Source organism: Lygodium microphyllum, chromosome 21 (genome assembly GCF_053477565.2).
Source record: "Lygodium microphyllum isolate KBCC chromosome 21, Lygodium_microphyllum_v1.1.10, whole genome shotgun sequence".
Lineage (NCBI taxonomy): Eukaryota > Viridiplantae > Streptophyta > Polypodiopsida > Schizaeales > Lygodiaceae > Lygodium > Lygodium microphyllum.
The window spans coordinates 86,455,390-86,474,153 of record NC_141155.1 but is presented as its reverse complement, the minus strand read 5'-3'; positions in this window follow the sequence as shown (position 1 = coordinate 86,474,153).

Here is an 18,764-nt window from a genome sequence, read left to right as displayed (position 1 = left end):
CATAACTCTCTTGTGTGCACCTCTCTCTCAACCCTCTTGCACTCCATAGTGTACCTCACATCCCACCATTGCTTTTCTCTTAGAAGGATGGTATATTTACCTACCTACAAACACTGAGGGTTGAAGCATTGATTTTGGTGGCCCTATCAATTAGATTATTGTATTTCTAGGATCCATCTATAAAGGAAAAAGTATTATGTGAAATTTGGCCCCTACAAGAAGAATACCTGTATAATTCAAACAATGAAAGCATATCAAATAGGTGATTATACTTTTGGGTGGCTGATTGTAAGAGCAATCTACAAGGAGAAAAGTATAATGTGAGATATAGTTCCTACCAAAAAGAACACATTTGTAGTTCAACTATGAAAGGATAGCCCATCAATTTTATTGCATCTTAAATAGAAATGTTGTCTTTTCATCCTTTAATGTCAACTCTTCCTATCATTGTATTAGGTTATTGAGGTATTATGGTTTGATTGTGTGATACGATTATGGGTGCGGTCTGTAGTTTTCTTTTCTGCCTGATATAGGGTTTTGGGTACCTGCTTGTTGCGTAGCATGAAGCTTTCGGTCGCATATGTGTAGGGGTCATGCCGAATTTTTTCTAAGATGTGGGTTGTTTGGGGTGGTCAGTTGGTTAGCTACACCTGTGTGTGCTTATTTTGATCGATTTCTTTTTTATAGCTATTTTGTTGTTTTGCAGGCATTCATTGTGATTGTCTGTGTTTTTGGTGTGTGTGTGTATGTGTGTGTGTGTATTCCATCTGAATGGTGCCTCAAGCTCCTCCTTATATTCAGTAGGTCCCATTGATCAGTAGGGATTACTCTTCCCTACTGACTTTTGAGCCTATTGCGAAAGCGTATCTTTCGTGGGGCTGCTGTACTCCCTTTGATTCCAGACGATCCAACCCTGTGTGATGAGTTTCTTGTGTCATACAATAAGAAATCAGGCTTGGTGCGTGGTATTTCCATAGTCATGACACCCAGAGGGTTAGGGAAGGCTTTGTCTCTTCCCTACAAAGGAGAACCCTTTGTTACAGGCAGACATTTATTCTCAAATGACGAGATTCTCAAGCTATTGCAGAAGCAGACTAAAGAGGTCCTCGATGTCAAGAAGGTGATTAACACTTCAAGAGTGTCTTTCTCAATGATCACTTATCCTCTCTGGAAGCTAGTTTACCAATTTCTCTAGGACAGGTTCATGCCTGCCAAGACGCCATCTCACTATTTGTCCAAGGAGCTCTTCACAGCTTCTAGGATGGTTTTAAAAGGGGTTGCCATTGACTGGAGTACTTACCTTCTTATGAAGATGGACCAGCATTTTGTCAAAGTGACTTGAGGGAATGTTACCAACGTAACCTATGGTTCATATTTATATGCTTTCTTGACATATTCAAGCCTTAAGAAGAGTGTACTACCTCCTTCTCCATATGATCCAGTTCCTCCCCCTTCACCTTCAGAAGATTCAGAACCCATTGACATAGAGGATATTGATTCCCCTCCTCCATTGGTCATTCAATGGAAGCACTTGAAGCGTGTAGTAGAGAAAATTCCACTAGTCATTCCTTTAGTGTCAGTTCTTGCCACCTCTGGAAGTGACCTCCCTGCCTACCTCACATGCAATAACTTATTCAGGGCACATCAAGAGGGTTCTTTGGAAATATCAGTTCCTTCGCTGAACAGTCTAGTGTCAAGGGATGCTATTCCTTTCCTTTGTAACGACATCCGGAGTTCTATCGAACTCTTAGTGACACCTTATGTTCAACATTTATATGCTTCTTTCTATGAAGAATTGATGCAATCCAAAGACCAGATGCATAAGGCAAACACATAGTTAGCCTTTGCTAAAGACACTCTTGCCGATCTGTTTAAGGAGATGGAGCAGCAGACACAAATGATTGAGACCCAGAGAGAAGAAATATCTTCTTTGAAAATTCAATTAGGAGAAGCTCAGTCAGAGGTCACTAGAGTTTCGGAAGAGAAAGAGAAAATGCCTAAAGAAGCTCGAGTTTAAGACTCTTTTAGATACGAAAGTGTCAGCTTTGTAGATTGCTCACAATACATTGGAATCCTAAGCTTCCTAGATTAAACAGTTAAAGGACCAACTGGTGCAGTCACGGTCCATTCCTTCAAGCCCTAGTGTCCCCATGATTCCTTCTATATCTCAATAGGACTTGGCAGTTCTCTAGAGACAGGCCACATTATGTCCGTTGTTTCAAGATAAAGTGGAAAGATTGCAGTCCAGGATAGATTTATTATGGTCTACATTTGAGAAATTTTAGGAGTATGTTCCTCCCGACCATTCCTTTTTTGTCCACTATCAGCTGGCCTTCTATATTAAGCTCTCAACGATGGATCTCCCTTTTCCAAAGGATGGTTGGAGTGGGGCTTGGTCTTCTGATTTGCTGACAAAAGTTGTTCATATGGTCTTTGAAGATTCTATGACAATAGATACCATAGTTGCTATCTTATATGCATCTACGAGGTGATCTATTAATTTCAGATGATGTAGATCTGGCTTGGTATGTGGGAGATGTGGCCTTACAAGCTGTCTTATATGTCAACCATTTGGAGTTGAGGATAGATGACGTATTCCAGTGCTATTCTTCTAAAGTGGCTACTTGCCTTGACACTTTATGGCATTCAATGATTGATTCTGTAGTCCTGAATCAATGCCAGAATACAACTTCTACTTATATGCAAAGTACTAACCAACTGAGGGTGGATCTTCTAGCTTATCTTTCCAAGAACCATTCATTTGATTCATCCTTCTTTGATGCCTACCATCGACGATATGTTTTAGGTCCCTCTGTTCCTAGCTTATTGTACTATCAACAAATGGTCCATCGCTATGATGCTTATTTTTCCCTTTATCAATCCAACTCAGTAGCTATATTACCTCTCCTTTTCCAACCTCAGGGTTTTCCTCAAATTCCAATCTTTACCTATTGTTCTTTCATTGAAGATCGAGTTTTTTCCCCTTCTCTGCCATGTCCTTCTCCATCTATCCATATACCTTCTACTTTTCTTGCTTATCAGTTGACACCTTTCCTAATTGATTTGCTTAAATTTTCAGCTACTCCTTCTTTGGCTTATTCCTCATTTTATGATTTTGCCTACCCATCTCTTCATTCTCTTTTACTCATTCCTCTTCCATCTTCTGCCACTTCTATTTCTCAAACCCCTTAGTTGGTTAGTGGGTACGAAGGCTTTGATCAGTAGATTCCGAGAAGAAGAGGATGGAGCTCAACTGATTCTCTCACGGGACCACAGATTAATTGGCCATTAATTCCAAGGGACTGGACAACTGCTAGTCAAGCATACCAAAATTATCTCCATTTTTCTCAACAATATTCACAATCTCCAAATCCTTCAATGAGATTGATAACCCATTTTGCTTGGTACCTAGCCTATATGCACAGGCATTCCCATAACGATCAAAAGGCCATTCCAAATCTTTATATGAATGTCAATGTGAACATTGATTCCCAAGAGTTGGATGTCCTATATTTTCATGCCCTTTGTCTACCTAGCAGATACCTTGTTTTGCTAGAATGGATGTGCTGCCTTCAATTCTTTCAAAATCCTCCAAAATCTTTTGTAGATGAGTCTTTATCCCTGGATCGCTTTCGTAATCATCAAGCTTTCAAGAGGGATCATCTTCATTGATACCCCTGAATGTATTTTCTATGCTTCTTAATGTGATATTTTTTGGAGGTGCCATTTAGATGGTTGTATTTGTGTTTGTGCTGTATTAATTTGTATGTGATGAGTTCGTACTGGTTGAATAATTTGTTTGAGAGCTCTCTTTTCAACTATTAATAGTCATGGTGGATGGCAAGCCTATGATGCAAAGTTGAAGAACCTCTTATATTCTTTACAAATTTGTTATGAATTTTTATTGTTTATCAGATGTATTAATGAATAACGAAGTTTTCCTTTAGTAGTATTCTTTCCTAGATACCGATGATAAGTTGGGGTCGTGGTGGAGTGATTGTTGAAGATACTAAAGAAGATCAAATTGAGCTCTTTACTGAACTTACATTCTTCTTTTTCTTAGATCATGAGGACACTTCCTTTATAAGTGTGAAGATATGTTGAGAGTGGAAAAAGACTGAAATTTTGACTGATTTTTGTTGTTTTTGAGGTCTGAATGGTTGATTTTTGATAGATTTAAAGTGATGTATGGTTATTAATGGAAGTGTTTGAGAGTGTTTTGGATGGTATTGATTATGTTTTGGAATCTCATGATGATTTTTAGTAGAAATATGAGACTCAGTGATGTTCTGATAGGTTTTGATTGGTTTTGATACCTTCTGTATTCTGTATAGCTTCTATTTTGTATTGATTTTCTTCTGTATGAAGCATGGATTGATGATTGATGAAGGTTGAAATCTTTTGAAAGCTTATTGAATAGTTTTTGATTATTTGGAATGGTTTTAGTATGAGTTATGAGGATCTGCTGTTCTCTGATGACCTTTCGTGACCCTCTGTAAACCTTCTGTAGAGCCTCTGTCTCTGCTCTGTTCCTGTTATGTTATGTTCTGTAGATCTTTTGTAAGTGTTTTGTAGAATGTATGTGTAACATTGGAAAAGTTTTCTAACTTTTGGAAAGGATGAATCTAAGTTCAAAAGAGCTAAAAAAAATGGAAGAAGCAGCTCTGTTGAAGACTAAATAGAAGACTGAAGTGACATTGACAGTAGTGAGCTATGAAGAGACATTGTAGTGGCTCTGGTGCCCTTTCATACCTCCCATACCTCTTGGGAGGTGCATCCACGACCTAAGAGGGATTATTAAGTGTCATTATTGAGTATTGTAGTGAGGAGACGATGTATGAGAGAGAGAGAGAGAGAGAGAGAGAGAGAGAGAGAGAGAGAGAGAGAGAGAGAGAGAGAGAGAGAGAGAGAGAGAGAGAGAGAGAGAGAGCCAATTCTATGAAAACAATGTATCTTTATATGAGAGATTGAGAGAGAAAACTATGAAGACATTGAAAATGAATACTATGTGATTGATCTCCATTCAAAAATGGTGTATTCTTTTATGTTCTTTGTTCTATTGATGGATTCTATGAAGATGTTGAAGATTATGGTTGATTCTATCAAATCCGTGGGAGATATCTACTATGATGTTGCATGAAGATTTGCTCTTTTCTTTGTTTTGGTCATCCAAAGAATGAAATAAAAGCTTGTTGATGTTACAAGATAGATTTTCTTGCAGTAGAATCTCATTTTTTTTGGTGTCTCTCTTGGAGGATGACATAAAAATGCAACACGGGTGTTGGGGCGAAAGCAGGGTGTTCACATGGAAAAAACACGAAAAACAGCTCCAAAAATACATATGGGGATTAATATGGGAAAATTCGCTCGCTGGAACGCAAGGCAAAAAGAACAAAAAATGTGCCAAATAACATGCCCGACAAATCTATCACATCAATACATGGTTTCGAGGATGCATTCACATGGAAAAAACCCAAAAAACGGACCCTAAAATGGGCTCAAAGATGAATACAGAAAGAATCGAGCAGCGAAATGAAGGGCAGTAAAAAGAGAAAATGTCCGTGGGAAGGGGATGCACAGGACTATCATGTCAAAACTCACTTCCGGTGGAGTTAGAAGGGGTTCACATGCAAAAAAATCAAAAACAGAACCGAAAATATATTGAAAAATTAATAACGAAAAATATAGCTATTGAAATAGGGTGGAGAAAAAAGAAAAAATGTGGGGAAAGGCTAGCAGAACACAACAGTCAAATGAAATTGGAATTCCTTTGAAAATAGGGCATGTTCACATGGAAAAATGTTAAAAATATGCACAAAATGGCCCAAAAATGTACAAAAATTAAAATCGGATGAACCGTGCATCAGAAGGACTAGGAGAAAAAAAAACGTTAGGAGGAAAATGGAGGACAGGGCTATCACTTCAGATTGTTGTGCGGAAGCCATAAAGGTGCGTTCACATGGAAAACCGTCCAATTTAGGAGAAATGCTTCAAAAATTAATAACTCAGGAACCGTTGGTCGGAACAGGGGTTGGTAAAAAGGAAAAATGGTCATGTCGAAGGGACAAACATGACTGTAAGATTTGGTTTGGGGTCTCCGTGAACATAGAATGCGTTCTCATGGAAAATCATCACAATAAGGGATAAAGGGAAAAAAAGAAGGAACGGCCCCAAGGATGGGTTGAACATGGACGAGTGGGTGGGGAAGGGACCTCATCAGGGTAAAATTAGATCATGGCATACATGTATGATTTAAAGTAAGGCATAGGCAGGGGGTATGCATAATAGATGCGCAGGGACTTGTCCCCACACTTAAAACCTTAACGGACAGGGTTAAATGTAACAACACAACCTAGGACTCGTCAATCGATTGGACTTTGGTGTCCCCATACTTAAAACATAACGTACACTTGCAATCATAAGGATAGGGTTAGAAAGACTTGGCCCGTTTCGCATATGGTCGAAGGAACCATCACTGCTATAGAAGGGTTGGAGTCAGCTGTAGGAGGTACCATGACTCGCTCCAGCGTTCAGCCAGCATGGCAGGGACCATGTAGCAGTACCCAGGGAGGTAGCTGGTTGATGAAGCCCGTCGGGGTAGGTGTCGTTGACGAAGGAGTCACTCAACTCATGGGCACTCAAATGGAATGAGAAAACAGTCGCTCACCCCATGACGCACATCGCTCAATGAATATGCATGAAATCCCATAACTCATGGCTGGTGTAGAATTGAACAAGGGGAAATTGAGTTGGAGGGAGTATGCTAGTGTGTGCAATTGATGGTGCATTCATGCATTCCACCCATCTAGCATAGGTGCAAGGAGGAAGGCCAGGGAGCCTTGTAGTGCAATGCACAGAACAGAGTGGCGTGTCCTGTGACGATGGCAAAGACTCATCCTGTGGGTCCATAGGGAAACAGAAATGTACCTGACGCCAATTGTCGTAATGTCCCTCAAGCCTCACCTCTCAATAATTGATTGAAGAAACACCAGTCACACTCAGCCCACCCTCTGTCTCACTCTCTATTGAAAGATCCAGGAGGGCAACCCGTTCCTAAAACCCATTGATGTAATCCTCATTGTCACTTGTGCAGAGGTTGTATGCCTTGTGCGCATTTGATGGTGCAACTGTGCATCCTGCCCTGTGCCAGCATACAGTGCAAGAAGGAAGGCCAGGGAGCCTTATGGTATAGTGCACAGGAATAGATCGTGCATTGTGCATTGAGAGGCCCATCTCGTGCATGCAACACTCAAGTCACATCTCACCTCTCATTTGATTTGAAGGGAAAGACTGGTCACTCAGCCCACCCTCTGTCTCACGCTCTGTTGAAAGATACAGAGGGCAGCCCATACTCATGTCCCCATCTTGTTAGGATGAAAGCTCGCATCACTCAGGGGGTTGGTGATAAAGATCGTGTCGGCGTGTTGTTGTCATCATGATATTGAAGACAAGGCGTACCCACCGAGGCAGCCAACAAGTCTGGTACTTCAATGATTTGTAAGAAAGGTCATCTGTTAAGAAGGGCAGACGGACTGATATTGCAGAGATAGTGCACCAAGGGAGGTGGCTTCAAATTACTTGGTGAAAAGGTACTGCTGGTGAGTCATCTAGGTGTTACCACCTTTTTCATAGTCAGCTTTTTGCGCAAGGGTGTTTCTACCTTTTCTTGGAACGAGGCATGTTATGATAGGAAATTTATTCTTTTTCTCCCATAATAGTTTTTTCTGTTTTGCTTTTTTCTTTTTCTTGTTTTTTTTTTCCCTTTTCCGTTAATAAAGAGAATGGTAGAAATACCATGTGTCAGGACCAACCTCGCCATCGATGTTGGATCAGACGAGAAGAGAACAAGGTAGGGTTGAGAGGTATCTGTGAGGGGCTAGTAGAATTGGATCACCTCATGAGGAGAATCATAAGGGCTATCAGAAGCATGAAGAGAATGACAGTGCGATGCCCAAAAGGGAGAGGGTAGGTCGACTGTGATTATCAAGGTCCCCAAGGAAGGAAGTACTTCTTCAGACGATAGCCATTGATCAGAAAAGGATCATTAGAGACATCAATGGTCTGCACCTGAATAGAGCCATTAGGATTGACAGCAAGTACCTTGTAAGGGCCCATCCACCGTTGTTGAAGCTTGCCAAGAAACTTGCCAAATCTCGAATCATAGGCTAGGACAAGATCACCTTCTTTGAACTCCTTGTGCTTGATGAAACTGTCATGATAGGACTTGCGTTGCGCTTGAGTGGTTTCCATACACTGTAGGGCCATCCGTTGAATCTCATCCAAAAATTCCAAGTGTAGGAGGCGGATCATCTCCCAAGCATTCTTTAACTGCCACTCACAAAGAGGGCAATTCTAGTTCAACAGGGAAGACGGCTTTTGTACCATATACTAGCTGGAAAGGGGTCTGTCCTGTAGCTGCCTTATGGGAGGTTCTGTATGCCCAGAGGGCCTCTGTAAGTTGATCATCCCAGTCGCGATGATGTGTGACAATTGTTCTTGTTAGGATCGAGCTGAGGATGCGATTGGTGACTTCAACTTGGCCGTTGGCTCTGGGGTAGTAAGAAGTGGACTTGCGATGGCGGATCTTATACAGCTCCGTTAGCTCCTCCATGATTTTGTTAAGAAAATGAGTACCTCTGTCACTTACCAACTCGAGGGGACTGCCAAAATGGATAATAATATTCTCGTACATAAACAGAGCTACGCTGTGTTTCAGAGCTTTAGCTTCACATCACTTTGTGACATAATACGTACATACTTAGATGTATCTATTCTGTTTCTGTCTGGTGGGTGGATCAATGGGACCCACAAAATCAATCCCTCACTTCTCGAATGGCTTTAGGGGAAGAATAGATTGCAGTGGCATGGCACTTGTTTTGGTGGGTTTCCATTCGCTGACAAGCATCAAATCTCTTGTAGTAGCCATGTGTATCCTTATGGAGGGTCGGCCACAGTATCCTGTTAACAGAGCCTTCCTGGCTATCGCTTCTCCTATGAAGTGTCCACCACATGGTTTGTCATAGTATGCTTTCAATACTATGCCGATTTCGTCCCCTGCAATACATCTTCTCAGCACTTCATCTTTGCCTCTCTTGTACAGTGCACTGCCTAGCAAAGTGTAGGGGGCTGATTCTAACAGAAACTTCTTCTTCTCACAGCTTGAGATGCTAGGAGGATACTGCTGAGTTGCCAGGAGGTTGGCTCTGTCTGCATGCCACGGAGTAAATATTTCAACTAGAAACAAGGAAGCATTATGAAGGTCTGGATCATCATGTTCCTCTCTTGCAGTTTGAGAGATTCGTGATAGATGATTGGCTAGGACATGGGAATGGCCAGGCTTAGTGATCACTTCAAAATCAAACTCCTGGAATAGGAGCAACCATCTCATCAGTCGTCCTTTGATATCTGGTTTATTCATCAGGAAGGACATGGCTTTATGATCCATGTAGAACTTGAAATGCATTGATAATAAATAATGTCGAAACTTCTCCAGTGCAAACACCATTGCCAAGCACTCAAGCTTTGTCACTGTGTAGTTCCGTTCCCTATCAATGACCTTTTGGCTTGCATAATATATTGGTTGATCTAAGTTAGAGGGGCCCTTTTGACACAGGACAACACCTAGCCCTTCGACTGATGCATCTGTGTGCACGTGAAACTCCTTCGTCCAATCAGGAGGCTGCAAAATAGGTGCTTGGATAATGCACTGTTTTAGGGTATTAAAGGCTCATTCGCAGTCATCAATCCAAAGGGAATCCACATCTTTCCTTAGGAGCTTATGCAGACGGGCTGCCTTGGTTGCAAAATGTACAATAAATCTTCTGTAGTAGCCCACATGGCCAAGAAATCCTCTCAATTGCTTGAGGTTTGTTGGTGCTGCCAAGGTGACAATCTTCTCAATCTTTGCCGGGTTTGTTGCAATCCCTTGTGCAGAGAAAATATGGCCCAGAAGAACTCTTGATGAGACACCAAAGACACATTTCTTGGGGTTGAGAGAAATCCCATACTCTCGGCATCTATCAAAACATTGCTCTAGGTGTCCCCAATGCTCTCGTATTAAGCTACAAACACAAAAGTCATCAAGATACACCTCAATGAAGTCATGCAAATGATTTTGGAAGGCAGCCATCATTACTCATTGGAAGGTGGTAGGAGCATTACAGAGCCCAAATGGCATCACTCTATAGGCATAGGTCCCCCATTCTATGGTGAAGGTTGTTCTGGATTGGTCCTCCTTTGTGATTTGTACTTGGTTATATCCGCTGAATCCATCCAAGAGGGAATACAGCTCATGGCCTGCCACTATGTCCAACAATTGGTATGTAAAAGGAATAGGGAATACAGCTCATTTGTCTGTTGAGATTGCTGGAAGGGTATCATAGCTTTTTTTGCTTCTGTGTGAGTGGTGATTTCTTTTGGACTTAGGGATTCATCTTTAGAGGATGCGTCCAGGAATGTCACATAGCACTGACATTTGAGAAGCCATGGCTCTAATAGCTCTGGCTTCTGTTAACAAGGGGCATCATCATCATATTTTGTCTGGAATGAATGGTTAGGGGGACATGAGCAATTGGTGAACTTAAATTTTATGCCTTTGATCCATTGCTTATACAAATTTCTTCATACTTTGTTGTCCATTGGTCAATCCCAATGGAACCATGGTCATTCCCTCCAACACCCCGAGATCTTCGATCTCAGAGGTCTTTGTAGGGCCATCAACAAGATTGTCCGCTATCAGAGGAAATTCTTCATCTGTACTTTCATATCCTGCATCATTTTTTTCCTCATCATTTTCGTCCTCTTCCTCTGGAGGCTCTGTCTCTACTTCTGTAGAGACTTTGTAGGAGAAGAACAGATCCTCCACCTTTGTGTTTGTTTTTGCTTCTGCTTCTATCTCTGGCTCTGTCTCTGTTACTGTCTCTGCAACTGACATGTAACAGGGAGAACAATACATCCATGCTTCTATCTCATTGTCAGAGGTGATTTTAGAAGTTAATTCTAGTTGAGGCAAGAGGTATTCTCCCATGGACAAAGACTTTGCTTCCTTTGGTAGTTGGCTTATAGTGCCCAATGTTAGGGACCGTGCCTCTATTTTCTTGGTAAAGATATGTTTAACAGCCTCTTCATCTCCTGATATACCATATGTTACTTCGTTGGAGGAGTCAGTTATGACTTCAATGGATGTGTATCCATTGCCTTTTGCAATCCATACAATTTCAACACCACTTTGTTGGATCCTCTGCCTAGGGTTAGGGTTCCTTTGAACCAGTTCGTCTTGGCTCTTGCTTCAAAAAGCCAAGGTCTTCCCAACAGTAGAGGATATGAGGTCCCACAAGAATTTGGTTTAACCACCAAATATGTCAGCCAATAGTCTCTTCTTGCAAGGGTTGTTTTTATGTATTGAAGGATGCCCAATGGTTTAATTCTGCTTTGGCATGCCAATCTGATAAGCTACTGTATAGGTTGAAATCCTTGCAACCCTAAGTTCTTCATTGTCACATTCATCATTATGCTGACTGATGAGCCTCCATCAATCAATGCATCTGAAATAAAGCATCATTCTATCCATACACTAATCTCTGGGGTTCCAGGATCCCACATCTACTTCCTTTACAGGCTCCGAGGCCTTATTGGTCTTGGTCGCTGTTGAAGGAGCAATCCTTAGTCCACGTCTTCTTGTCAAGATGCTTTTGAATTTCTTTTGGCAGCTGGGAGACACCTTCAGCAAACTGTCGGAATGTTAAGTTTGGTTTACAAGTGTCTAGGTCTTTTACCAAGTCATATTTCTTTTTCTTCTAGCAATGGCAGTATCGGCACTTCTTCTGTTTTTGGAGGTACTTCTGCATCGTCTAACTGCTGGACCTCTGGTCCTGTTTTTGGGACTGTCTCTGTGACTCTCTATGGCACTGCAGTGCTTTGTAGTACTGCACTGTTCTGTCCTGTATTGCTCTGTCCCTCTGTTAGCAGGTTGAACTTCACAGTCTTGGCAGGGGAATTATTTTCGTTCTAGACAACTGGTTCCTTCTTCTCGGGGCACGTGATAGTGACAACTTCCAACCCTACCAAATTAGAGGCAGGCTCTTATGCCTTTTGTTGGCTATCAGTGGCATTGGCCTTGACAGGAGCTGGATTTGGACAGTCCTTTGCAGTGTGGCCTTCTCCTTTGCATCGGCTGCATAAGGGCTTGTAATCCACAGATCTTCCAGGGTTTGGACAATTTAGGGAGATATGACCCTTTTTCTCCACACCTATAACATTCCACCTTTGATCTCTAACCACCGCCAGACTATCGTCCTTTGTAACTTTGAGAGGGAAACCTCCTTGGACCAAAATTAGGACCAAACTCCCTAGGCTTTGGTCCAATGTCCTGTGTTATCATTTTTTATTCTAGCAAGTTGAATCTTATATTTCATCTTTCTGTCTTCGTTCATGCATCTCTTTTAGAGAACAACTATCCTCTGTATGGTTCTTCCTCAAATAGTAGGAACAAAAGGCTCCAGGAATGGTTGATTTTTTAGTACATTCAGTGGCTAAATGCCCCGCTTGATGACACTTTCCGCACCATGTATTAGAACACATCACATCTCTCCCAGCTCCCGCAGGGGTGGATATATTAGCGGTATTCACCTTCAACATTTATAGCTGCTCTGTAATCACATCCATAAGCTCTTTCTTAATACTTGCAATTGAGTTGGATAAGTAGTCCTTCAGATTTTCACCTCCTGAAGTACTTGTAGTAGGGTTTTGTGAAGCTTCTGTAATTACTGCATACACTGGTTGGGTTAATCCAGAGGGTCCTCTGTTCTATTTCTGATTCAGAGCTCCTGTTGAGACTTGGGATTGTTGATTCCAGTTGGTAGGGTTCCACTGTTGTTGAGTCACCATTGGAGGAACTGTTTGAGGCCATTGTTGTTGTGGTTGAACCATCATTTGAGGCACTGTCGTTTGTGGTGACCATAGTGGATTAGGTGCATTGTACAGCGGCATTGTTTGCATTTGGGGATAGGGGTAGGGAATTGTCCCTGGGACTGCATTTGGTGGGTATACCATTCGTGGCATGGGAGGAGGTCATGGGAGGAGGTAAGACTCCTCTTCTTGGAGTCATTGACAACCTTGCTTCAACTTCGTCATACAATCTTGCACCTTCCACTGCAGCTTGCAGATTGATTGGCCTTCTCAATTCCACGAACTTGCAAACTTCTGGTTGTAGGCCTCTGAGAAACACTCCTTTTTGGATACCTTCATCCAAATGATGGTTAGTCCATTTCTTCAGGATGGATTCTATTTGCAAGACATAAGCTTCTACTCTTTCTCTAGAGGACTGACTTAGGTTCATGAACTCTCACATCCACTCTTCAAAACCTTCACGCTTGAATTTAGTGAGGAAGGCCAACTTCAGGTCGTCCCATGTGCCAAAAGTTTCTGCTGCTTGTCTCTCATACTACTGAAAAGCCGCGCCCTTGAAAGTGGCGGGACATATTGCTAACCAATGCTTAGGGGTTCTGGTATTGTTAGCCACACATGCTACCATAAATTCTGCTACATGAAGATCAGGGTCTTCATTGTACTCTCCCTTAAAAATTGGCAATGGGACTACATTTGCTAGCCTATCATCAATATTTCTAGGATGAATCTGACTAGGAAGGGGACCTTGAGTCGCCATGGAGACTTCTGTAAAGAGTGCTTTTAGGGCATCAAAGGAGGCTTCTGCTATGAGCTTGTTCTCAGCCTTGATTCTTGCCTTCTCTCTTCTCACGTACATTTGGACTCATTCTAACGCTTGCCTCTTGATTGCTTCATTCATTAGGGGCTTGGCTCCAGCCAGTTGTTCAGTACCTCAACAAAATAGAATCAGAGAGGGCTTCAGTCTCTGGGGGATTCTCTGGCCAACATCTCTGAATTCAGCTTTCAAACCACTATAGAGGGGGAGATATTCCGTTATGAAAGTATCAAAACTCATTCTTCTTAGGATCGTTGTTGTACCATCATTATAATAATGCCAGCTTCGGATGAGGGTTTCAATAGTGTATGTTGTGAAAAACACTCTATCTACCAACTTCCAGTGGGTTGCTAATTGGACAAAACAAAAGATTGTCAGCGCACCAAGCATCCCACGTATCTTGCTATTGAGCATCCACGGAACAAATTCCAACTCTTTTCCTTCTTGTTTTCGTGAACCTCCACAGATCACGACTCTTGAAGCTTCTTCACGATCTCCCACTTAATGATGTTTGGAAACTTCTCAATGAATACCAAATCTTCCATGGATAGTTATTCTCTTTGCTTCTACCCTTTAGTTTTTTCCCAAACAATTTGCCACCAAGATGCACGTCTCTGTTGTCTCAATAGGAAGAGGAAATAGTCTACCGCATAGAGCTTGCATCATGATGATAATATGCTTCCACCATTGTGGAATGAACTTTTTATAGAAAGTGGCTTTAACAATAAGAATCTCCAACTCTTCAATGGAAGAAGTAACTTTGCAAGCATCCATTGAATTGTCCTCTTCTTGGCAATGCCATTTCCTTCATTTTCAGCCTCTTCTAATGCTTGTTGATGACAAGTTTCCCCGACTGTGCACCAAAAACATGGAGACCCAAGAGAGACACCAAGGAAAAGGGGATTCTACTGCAAGAAAATCTATCTTGTAACATCAACAAGCTTTTATTTCATTCTTTGGATGACCAAAACAAAGAAAACAACAAATCTTCACACAACATCATAGTAGATATCTCCCACGGATTTGATAGAATCAACCATAATCTTCAACATCTTCATAGAATCCATCAATAGAACAAAGAACATAAAAGAATACACCATTTTTGAATGGAAATCAATCACATAGTATTAATCTTCAATGTCTTCATAGTTTTCTCTCTTAATATCTCGTATAAAGATACATTGTTTTGATAGAATTGGCTATCTTTGGCTCTCTCTCCTCTCTCTCTCTCTCTCTCTCTCTCTCTCTCTCTATCGATAATACATCATCTCCTCACTAAAACACTCAATAATGACACTTAATAATCCCTCTTAGATAGTGGATGCACCTCCCAAGAGGTATGGGAGGTATGAAAGGGCACCAGAGCCACTACAGTGTCTCTTTATAGCTCACTACTGTCACTGTCACTTCAGTCTTCTATTCAGTCTTCAGTAGTCACTTCTTCCATTTGTTTTTAGCTCTTTTGAACTTAGATTCATCCTTTTAAAGAGTTAGAAAACTTTTCCAAAGTCATACATACATTCTACAAAACACTTTAGAAGATCTAAAGAACAGAACATAACAGGAACAGAGCAGAGACAGAGGGTTTACAAAGGGTCACGGAAGGTCATCAGAGAACAACAAATCCTCATAACTCATACTAAAACCCCAAATTATCAAAAACTATTCAATAAGCTTTCAAAATATTTCAACCTTCATCAATAATCAATCCATGCTTCATACAGAAGAAAATCAGTACAAAACAGAAGCTATATAGAAGGTATTAGAACCAATCAGAACCTTAACAGAACCTATTAGAATATCACAGAGCCTCATATTTCTACTAAAAATATTCATGAACTTCCAAAACATAATCAATATAATCCAAAACACTCTCAAACACTTCCATTAACAACCATACATCACTCTAAATCCATAAAAAATCAACCATTCAGACCTCAAAAACAACAAAAATCAGTAAAAAATTCAATCTTTTTCCACTCTCAACAAGAAAACGATCAAAATAAGCACATACAGGTGTAGCTAACCAATTGACCATCCCAAACAACCCACATCCTAGAAAAAATTCAGCATGACCCCTACACATATGCGATCAAAAGCTTCATGCTATGCAACAACCAAGCACCCAAAACCCCGTATTAGGCAAAAAAGAAAACTACAGACCGCACCCGTAATTGTATCACACAATCAAACCATAATATCTCAATGACCTAAATATGTAATGAAGAAGACCTAACTGTCCTAACTAAGGGGAAAGAGAGGGAGAAGGACTGCAGAAGAAGAGGGAGAGGAGAGAGAAAGGTAAGAAGAAGAGAGAGAAAGAGGGTGACGAGGAGAGAGAAAGACTAAAAGTAGAGAGAGAAAGGCAAGAAGAGGAGAGAGAAATGGCTAGCAGCCATGAAAGGACATGGAAGAAGGTGAAGAAGGTGAAAGGACAAATATGTATTCATCAAAATGGTGCCATGCCAGTGTCCTTCACACCTTTTATACCTAGGTCAGTGTGACACTAGGTATTTTCCTCCATTACAATCCATCCTTGCTTGGATGTTTTTGTCCCAAAAACAAAGAAAGGAGGGACTTATTACATGGGTAATGAAATTGTAGTGGAGAGGATATGGGACTCTATGCAGGTGTACAAAGATATTACAATCTCCAAATCTTCATATAGTAGGTTATGTATATGGCTGCAAGCATACTATTAGATGCGTACATCAATTGTGGAACCATAGGATGATGACTTGATGCATTCTTCTGCAATCATGAATTGCAACCTGATCGAATAGCCATGCTGTCTTGTAGACCCTGCTGTAGAAAAACTGCCATAAGTTTGGGTAGGCTGAACCAAACCAAGCGTTTAATGGCTCTCTAGAAAGCTCTTTTAGTGTACTAACAGTTGATGTAAGTGGTACATACCTGTAAGCAATTCAAAATTTTAAAGAGCTTAAAACAAAGAGCTGGCAGGAAGCAGACTGCAGTGAGACAAGGCACTTAACTTGCATCCTTTGCATCCAAAGATCATCATGAAGGTATGAGGATTAGCCAAGATGCTTATGACCTACATAGAGTTTTTAACACCCCTTTTGTCCACTTGGATCAAAGGGAAAAGTGACATCACTGGCATCCATTGGGTCATCATCCGCAACATCATAAGCAAACAGGGCTAAGTCAATCGGTGTCTTATGGATGTAATCCTCAACCATCAGCATAAAGTGAGTCTTTGATTCTCCCATGATGCACGCAAAAGTAGACAAGGCTGCATATGCTAAAACATTCATTGCATCATCCTTTGTATTTACTGTGGTTGGGGCAGTATGATTAGTAATTTGCTCAATTTGATCAATAATTTGCCCACAATCTTCATCCTTGAGCTGGAGTCCTTTCATTTGACTCTCATAAAGATTACCTTCAGCAATATCTTTTTCATTCTCTGCATTAGCTGCCTTGTCGCATTTGGACTGAAGGGTCTCCACCTCATGATGCTCCAATGAAACGCTCGCATATTGTAAAGATGGCTGAAGTTGCCCCTTATGACTGCACCAAATCGCATTTAATGCTAGCATTTGCCTTTTTCATCTAGCGTTCTTTAGTAGATGAGTTTCAGCAAACTCCACACAATCTCGAACCTCTTTACTATGAGTACAAAGATTAACAAGTATAATAGCAGCATCTTCCTTGGCCTTAGGAGAACTTGTTTCAAGTATATTGACCAATGGAGGCCGGCCACCTGCACTCGCAATTATCCATGCCCATTTGCTAGCATTAACCTCTGCATTAAGAATGGAGAGTAGTGTTGCAATGGATTCATCTTGCTGTTGTCGCTGCTTAGATAGCCGTCCTAATAATGATGCGAGCAACTCCCTTTCTCCCTCGAAGAGATTGCCAAAGATTAATACCATTGTTGCACAAGGTTCTCAAAGAGTCCATGAGATCTCCTTGAGCCTCTGCATTGACCATGGGTATCAATTTAATGAGCATTTGCTTGGCTTCCACCTTCAATTGCTTGATCTGCTAGAGAACCATGTCTCATGCTCGTGCAAGGTGTTGTAGAGTTGGCTGAGCTCTCCAAGCATCCGATCGTCCTCAAATGGTCCTTGGCCATTGCTAAGATCCTGAAAATGCATTGCTATTGTCAACTATGGACTGTTTTCCAAACAATGCTTCCTGAAAATGATTATCAGCTGTGGGACTGCTTCCAGTCCAATTGTTACTGTGGCTCAGCTCAGCACAATGTTAATGCATCTTCTATTGCAGCTCCTGTTGCTGTACCATCATCACAATGCATTCACAGCTGCAACCACAATCACAAATGAGTTGCAACCATAGCAAGTCAACAGTAGATCAATGCATTTACTTCTTCTGCTTCAGTAGTGACCATACAACCCCAAGCACATGCGTTTATTGTAGCTGTGAACAGTCTGATGTTCTTTTGTGACGGCGGTTCTTTACCCAACCCACATACACCTGCAAGAGGCCTCCAACCGTGGAAAGGAAGCTTCAAGTGCTAATTTTCCACTTGCTGCTACAACACAGACTGTGCCTGGCTATGCTAAACACGTTATGTCTACTCTTGGAAAATATGCATGAACCACTTACCCTTTTCTAGTCTGCAAGAAGCTTGGATCATGGTCACAACTTAATCTGCAATCACATGCGACTATCAGAGAACAACTTCTTTACTGTGTTCAGCGAGAAGAAAGCCAGAGTGTCCTCAAAAGGCTATGTGACACTGTAGCAGAAGTAGCAGCAAATGTTGCAGAGGATGCCCCGTGGTTGGAACTTCTTCCTTTTTTATTTCAATGTGTGAATTTTGCTGTGAGCCAATTGAAAGTTAGCACTTGCTTATATTTGGCCGGTTGTCCCAATATATGAGTCCGCAGTTGCATGGCTACTGAGGAAGCACGCTGTGAGGGGAATAGAAGACATACTGCCCATTTCAATAGTAGTCCGAACAGGACAAATGCAACACTGCAGAATTGGGTAGAGACCTTCCGAACTCACTAACCCAATCCAGGCCCGGTGCTTGCTGTTCTATGTTCTCCCTGTG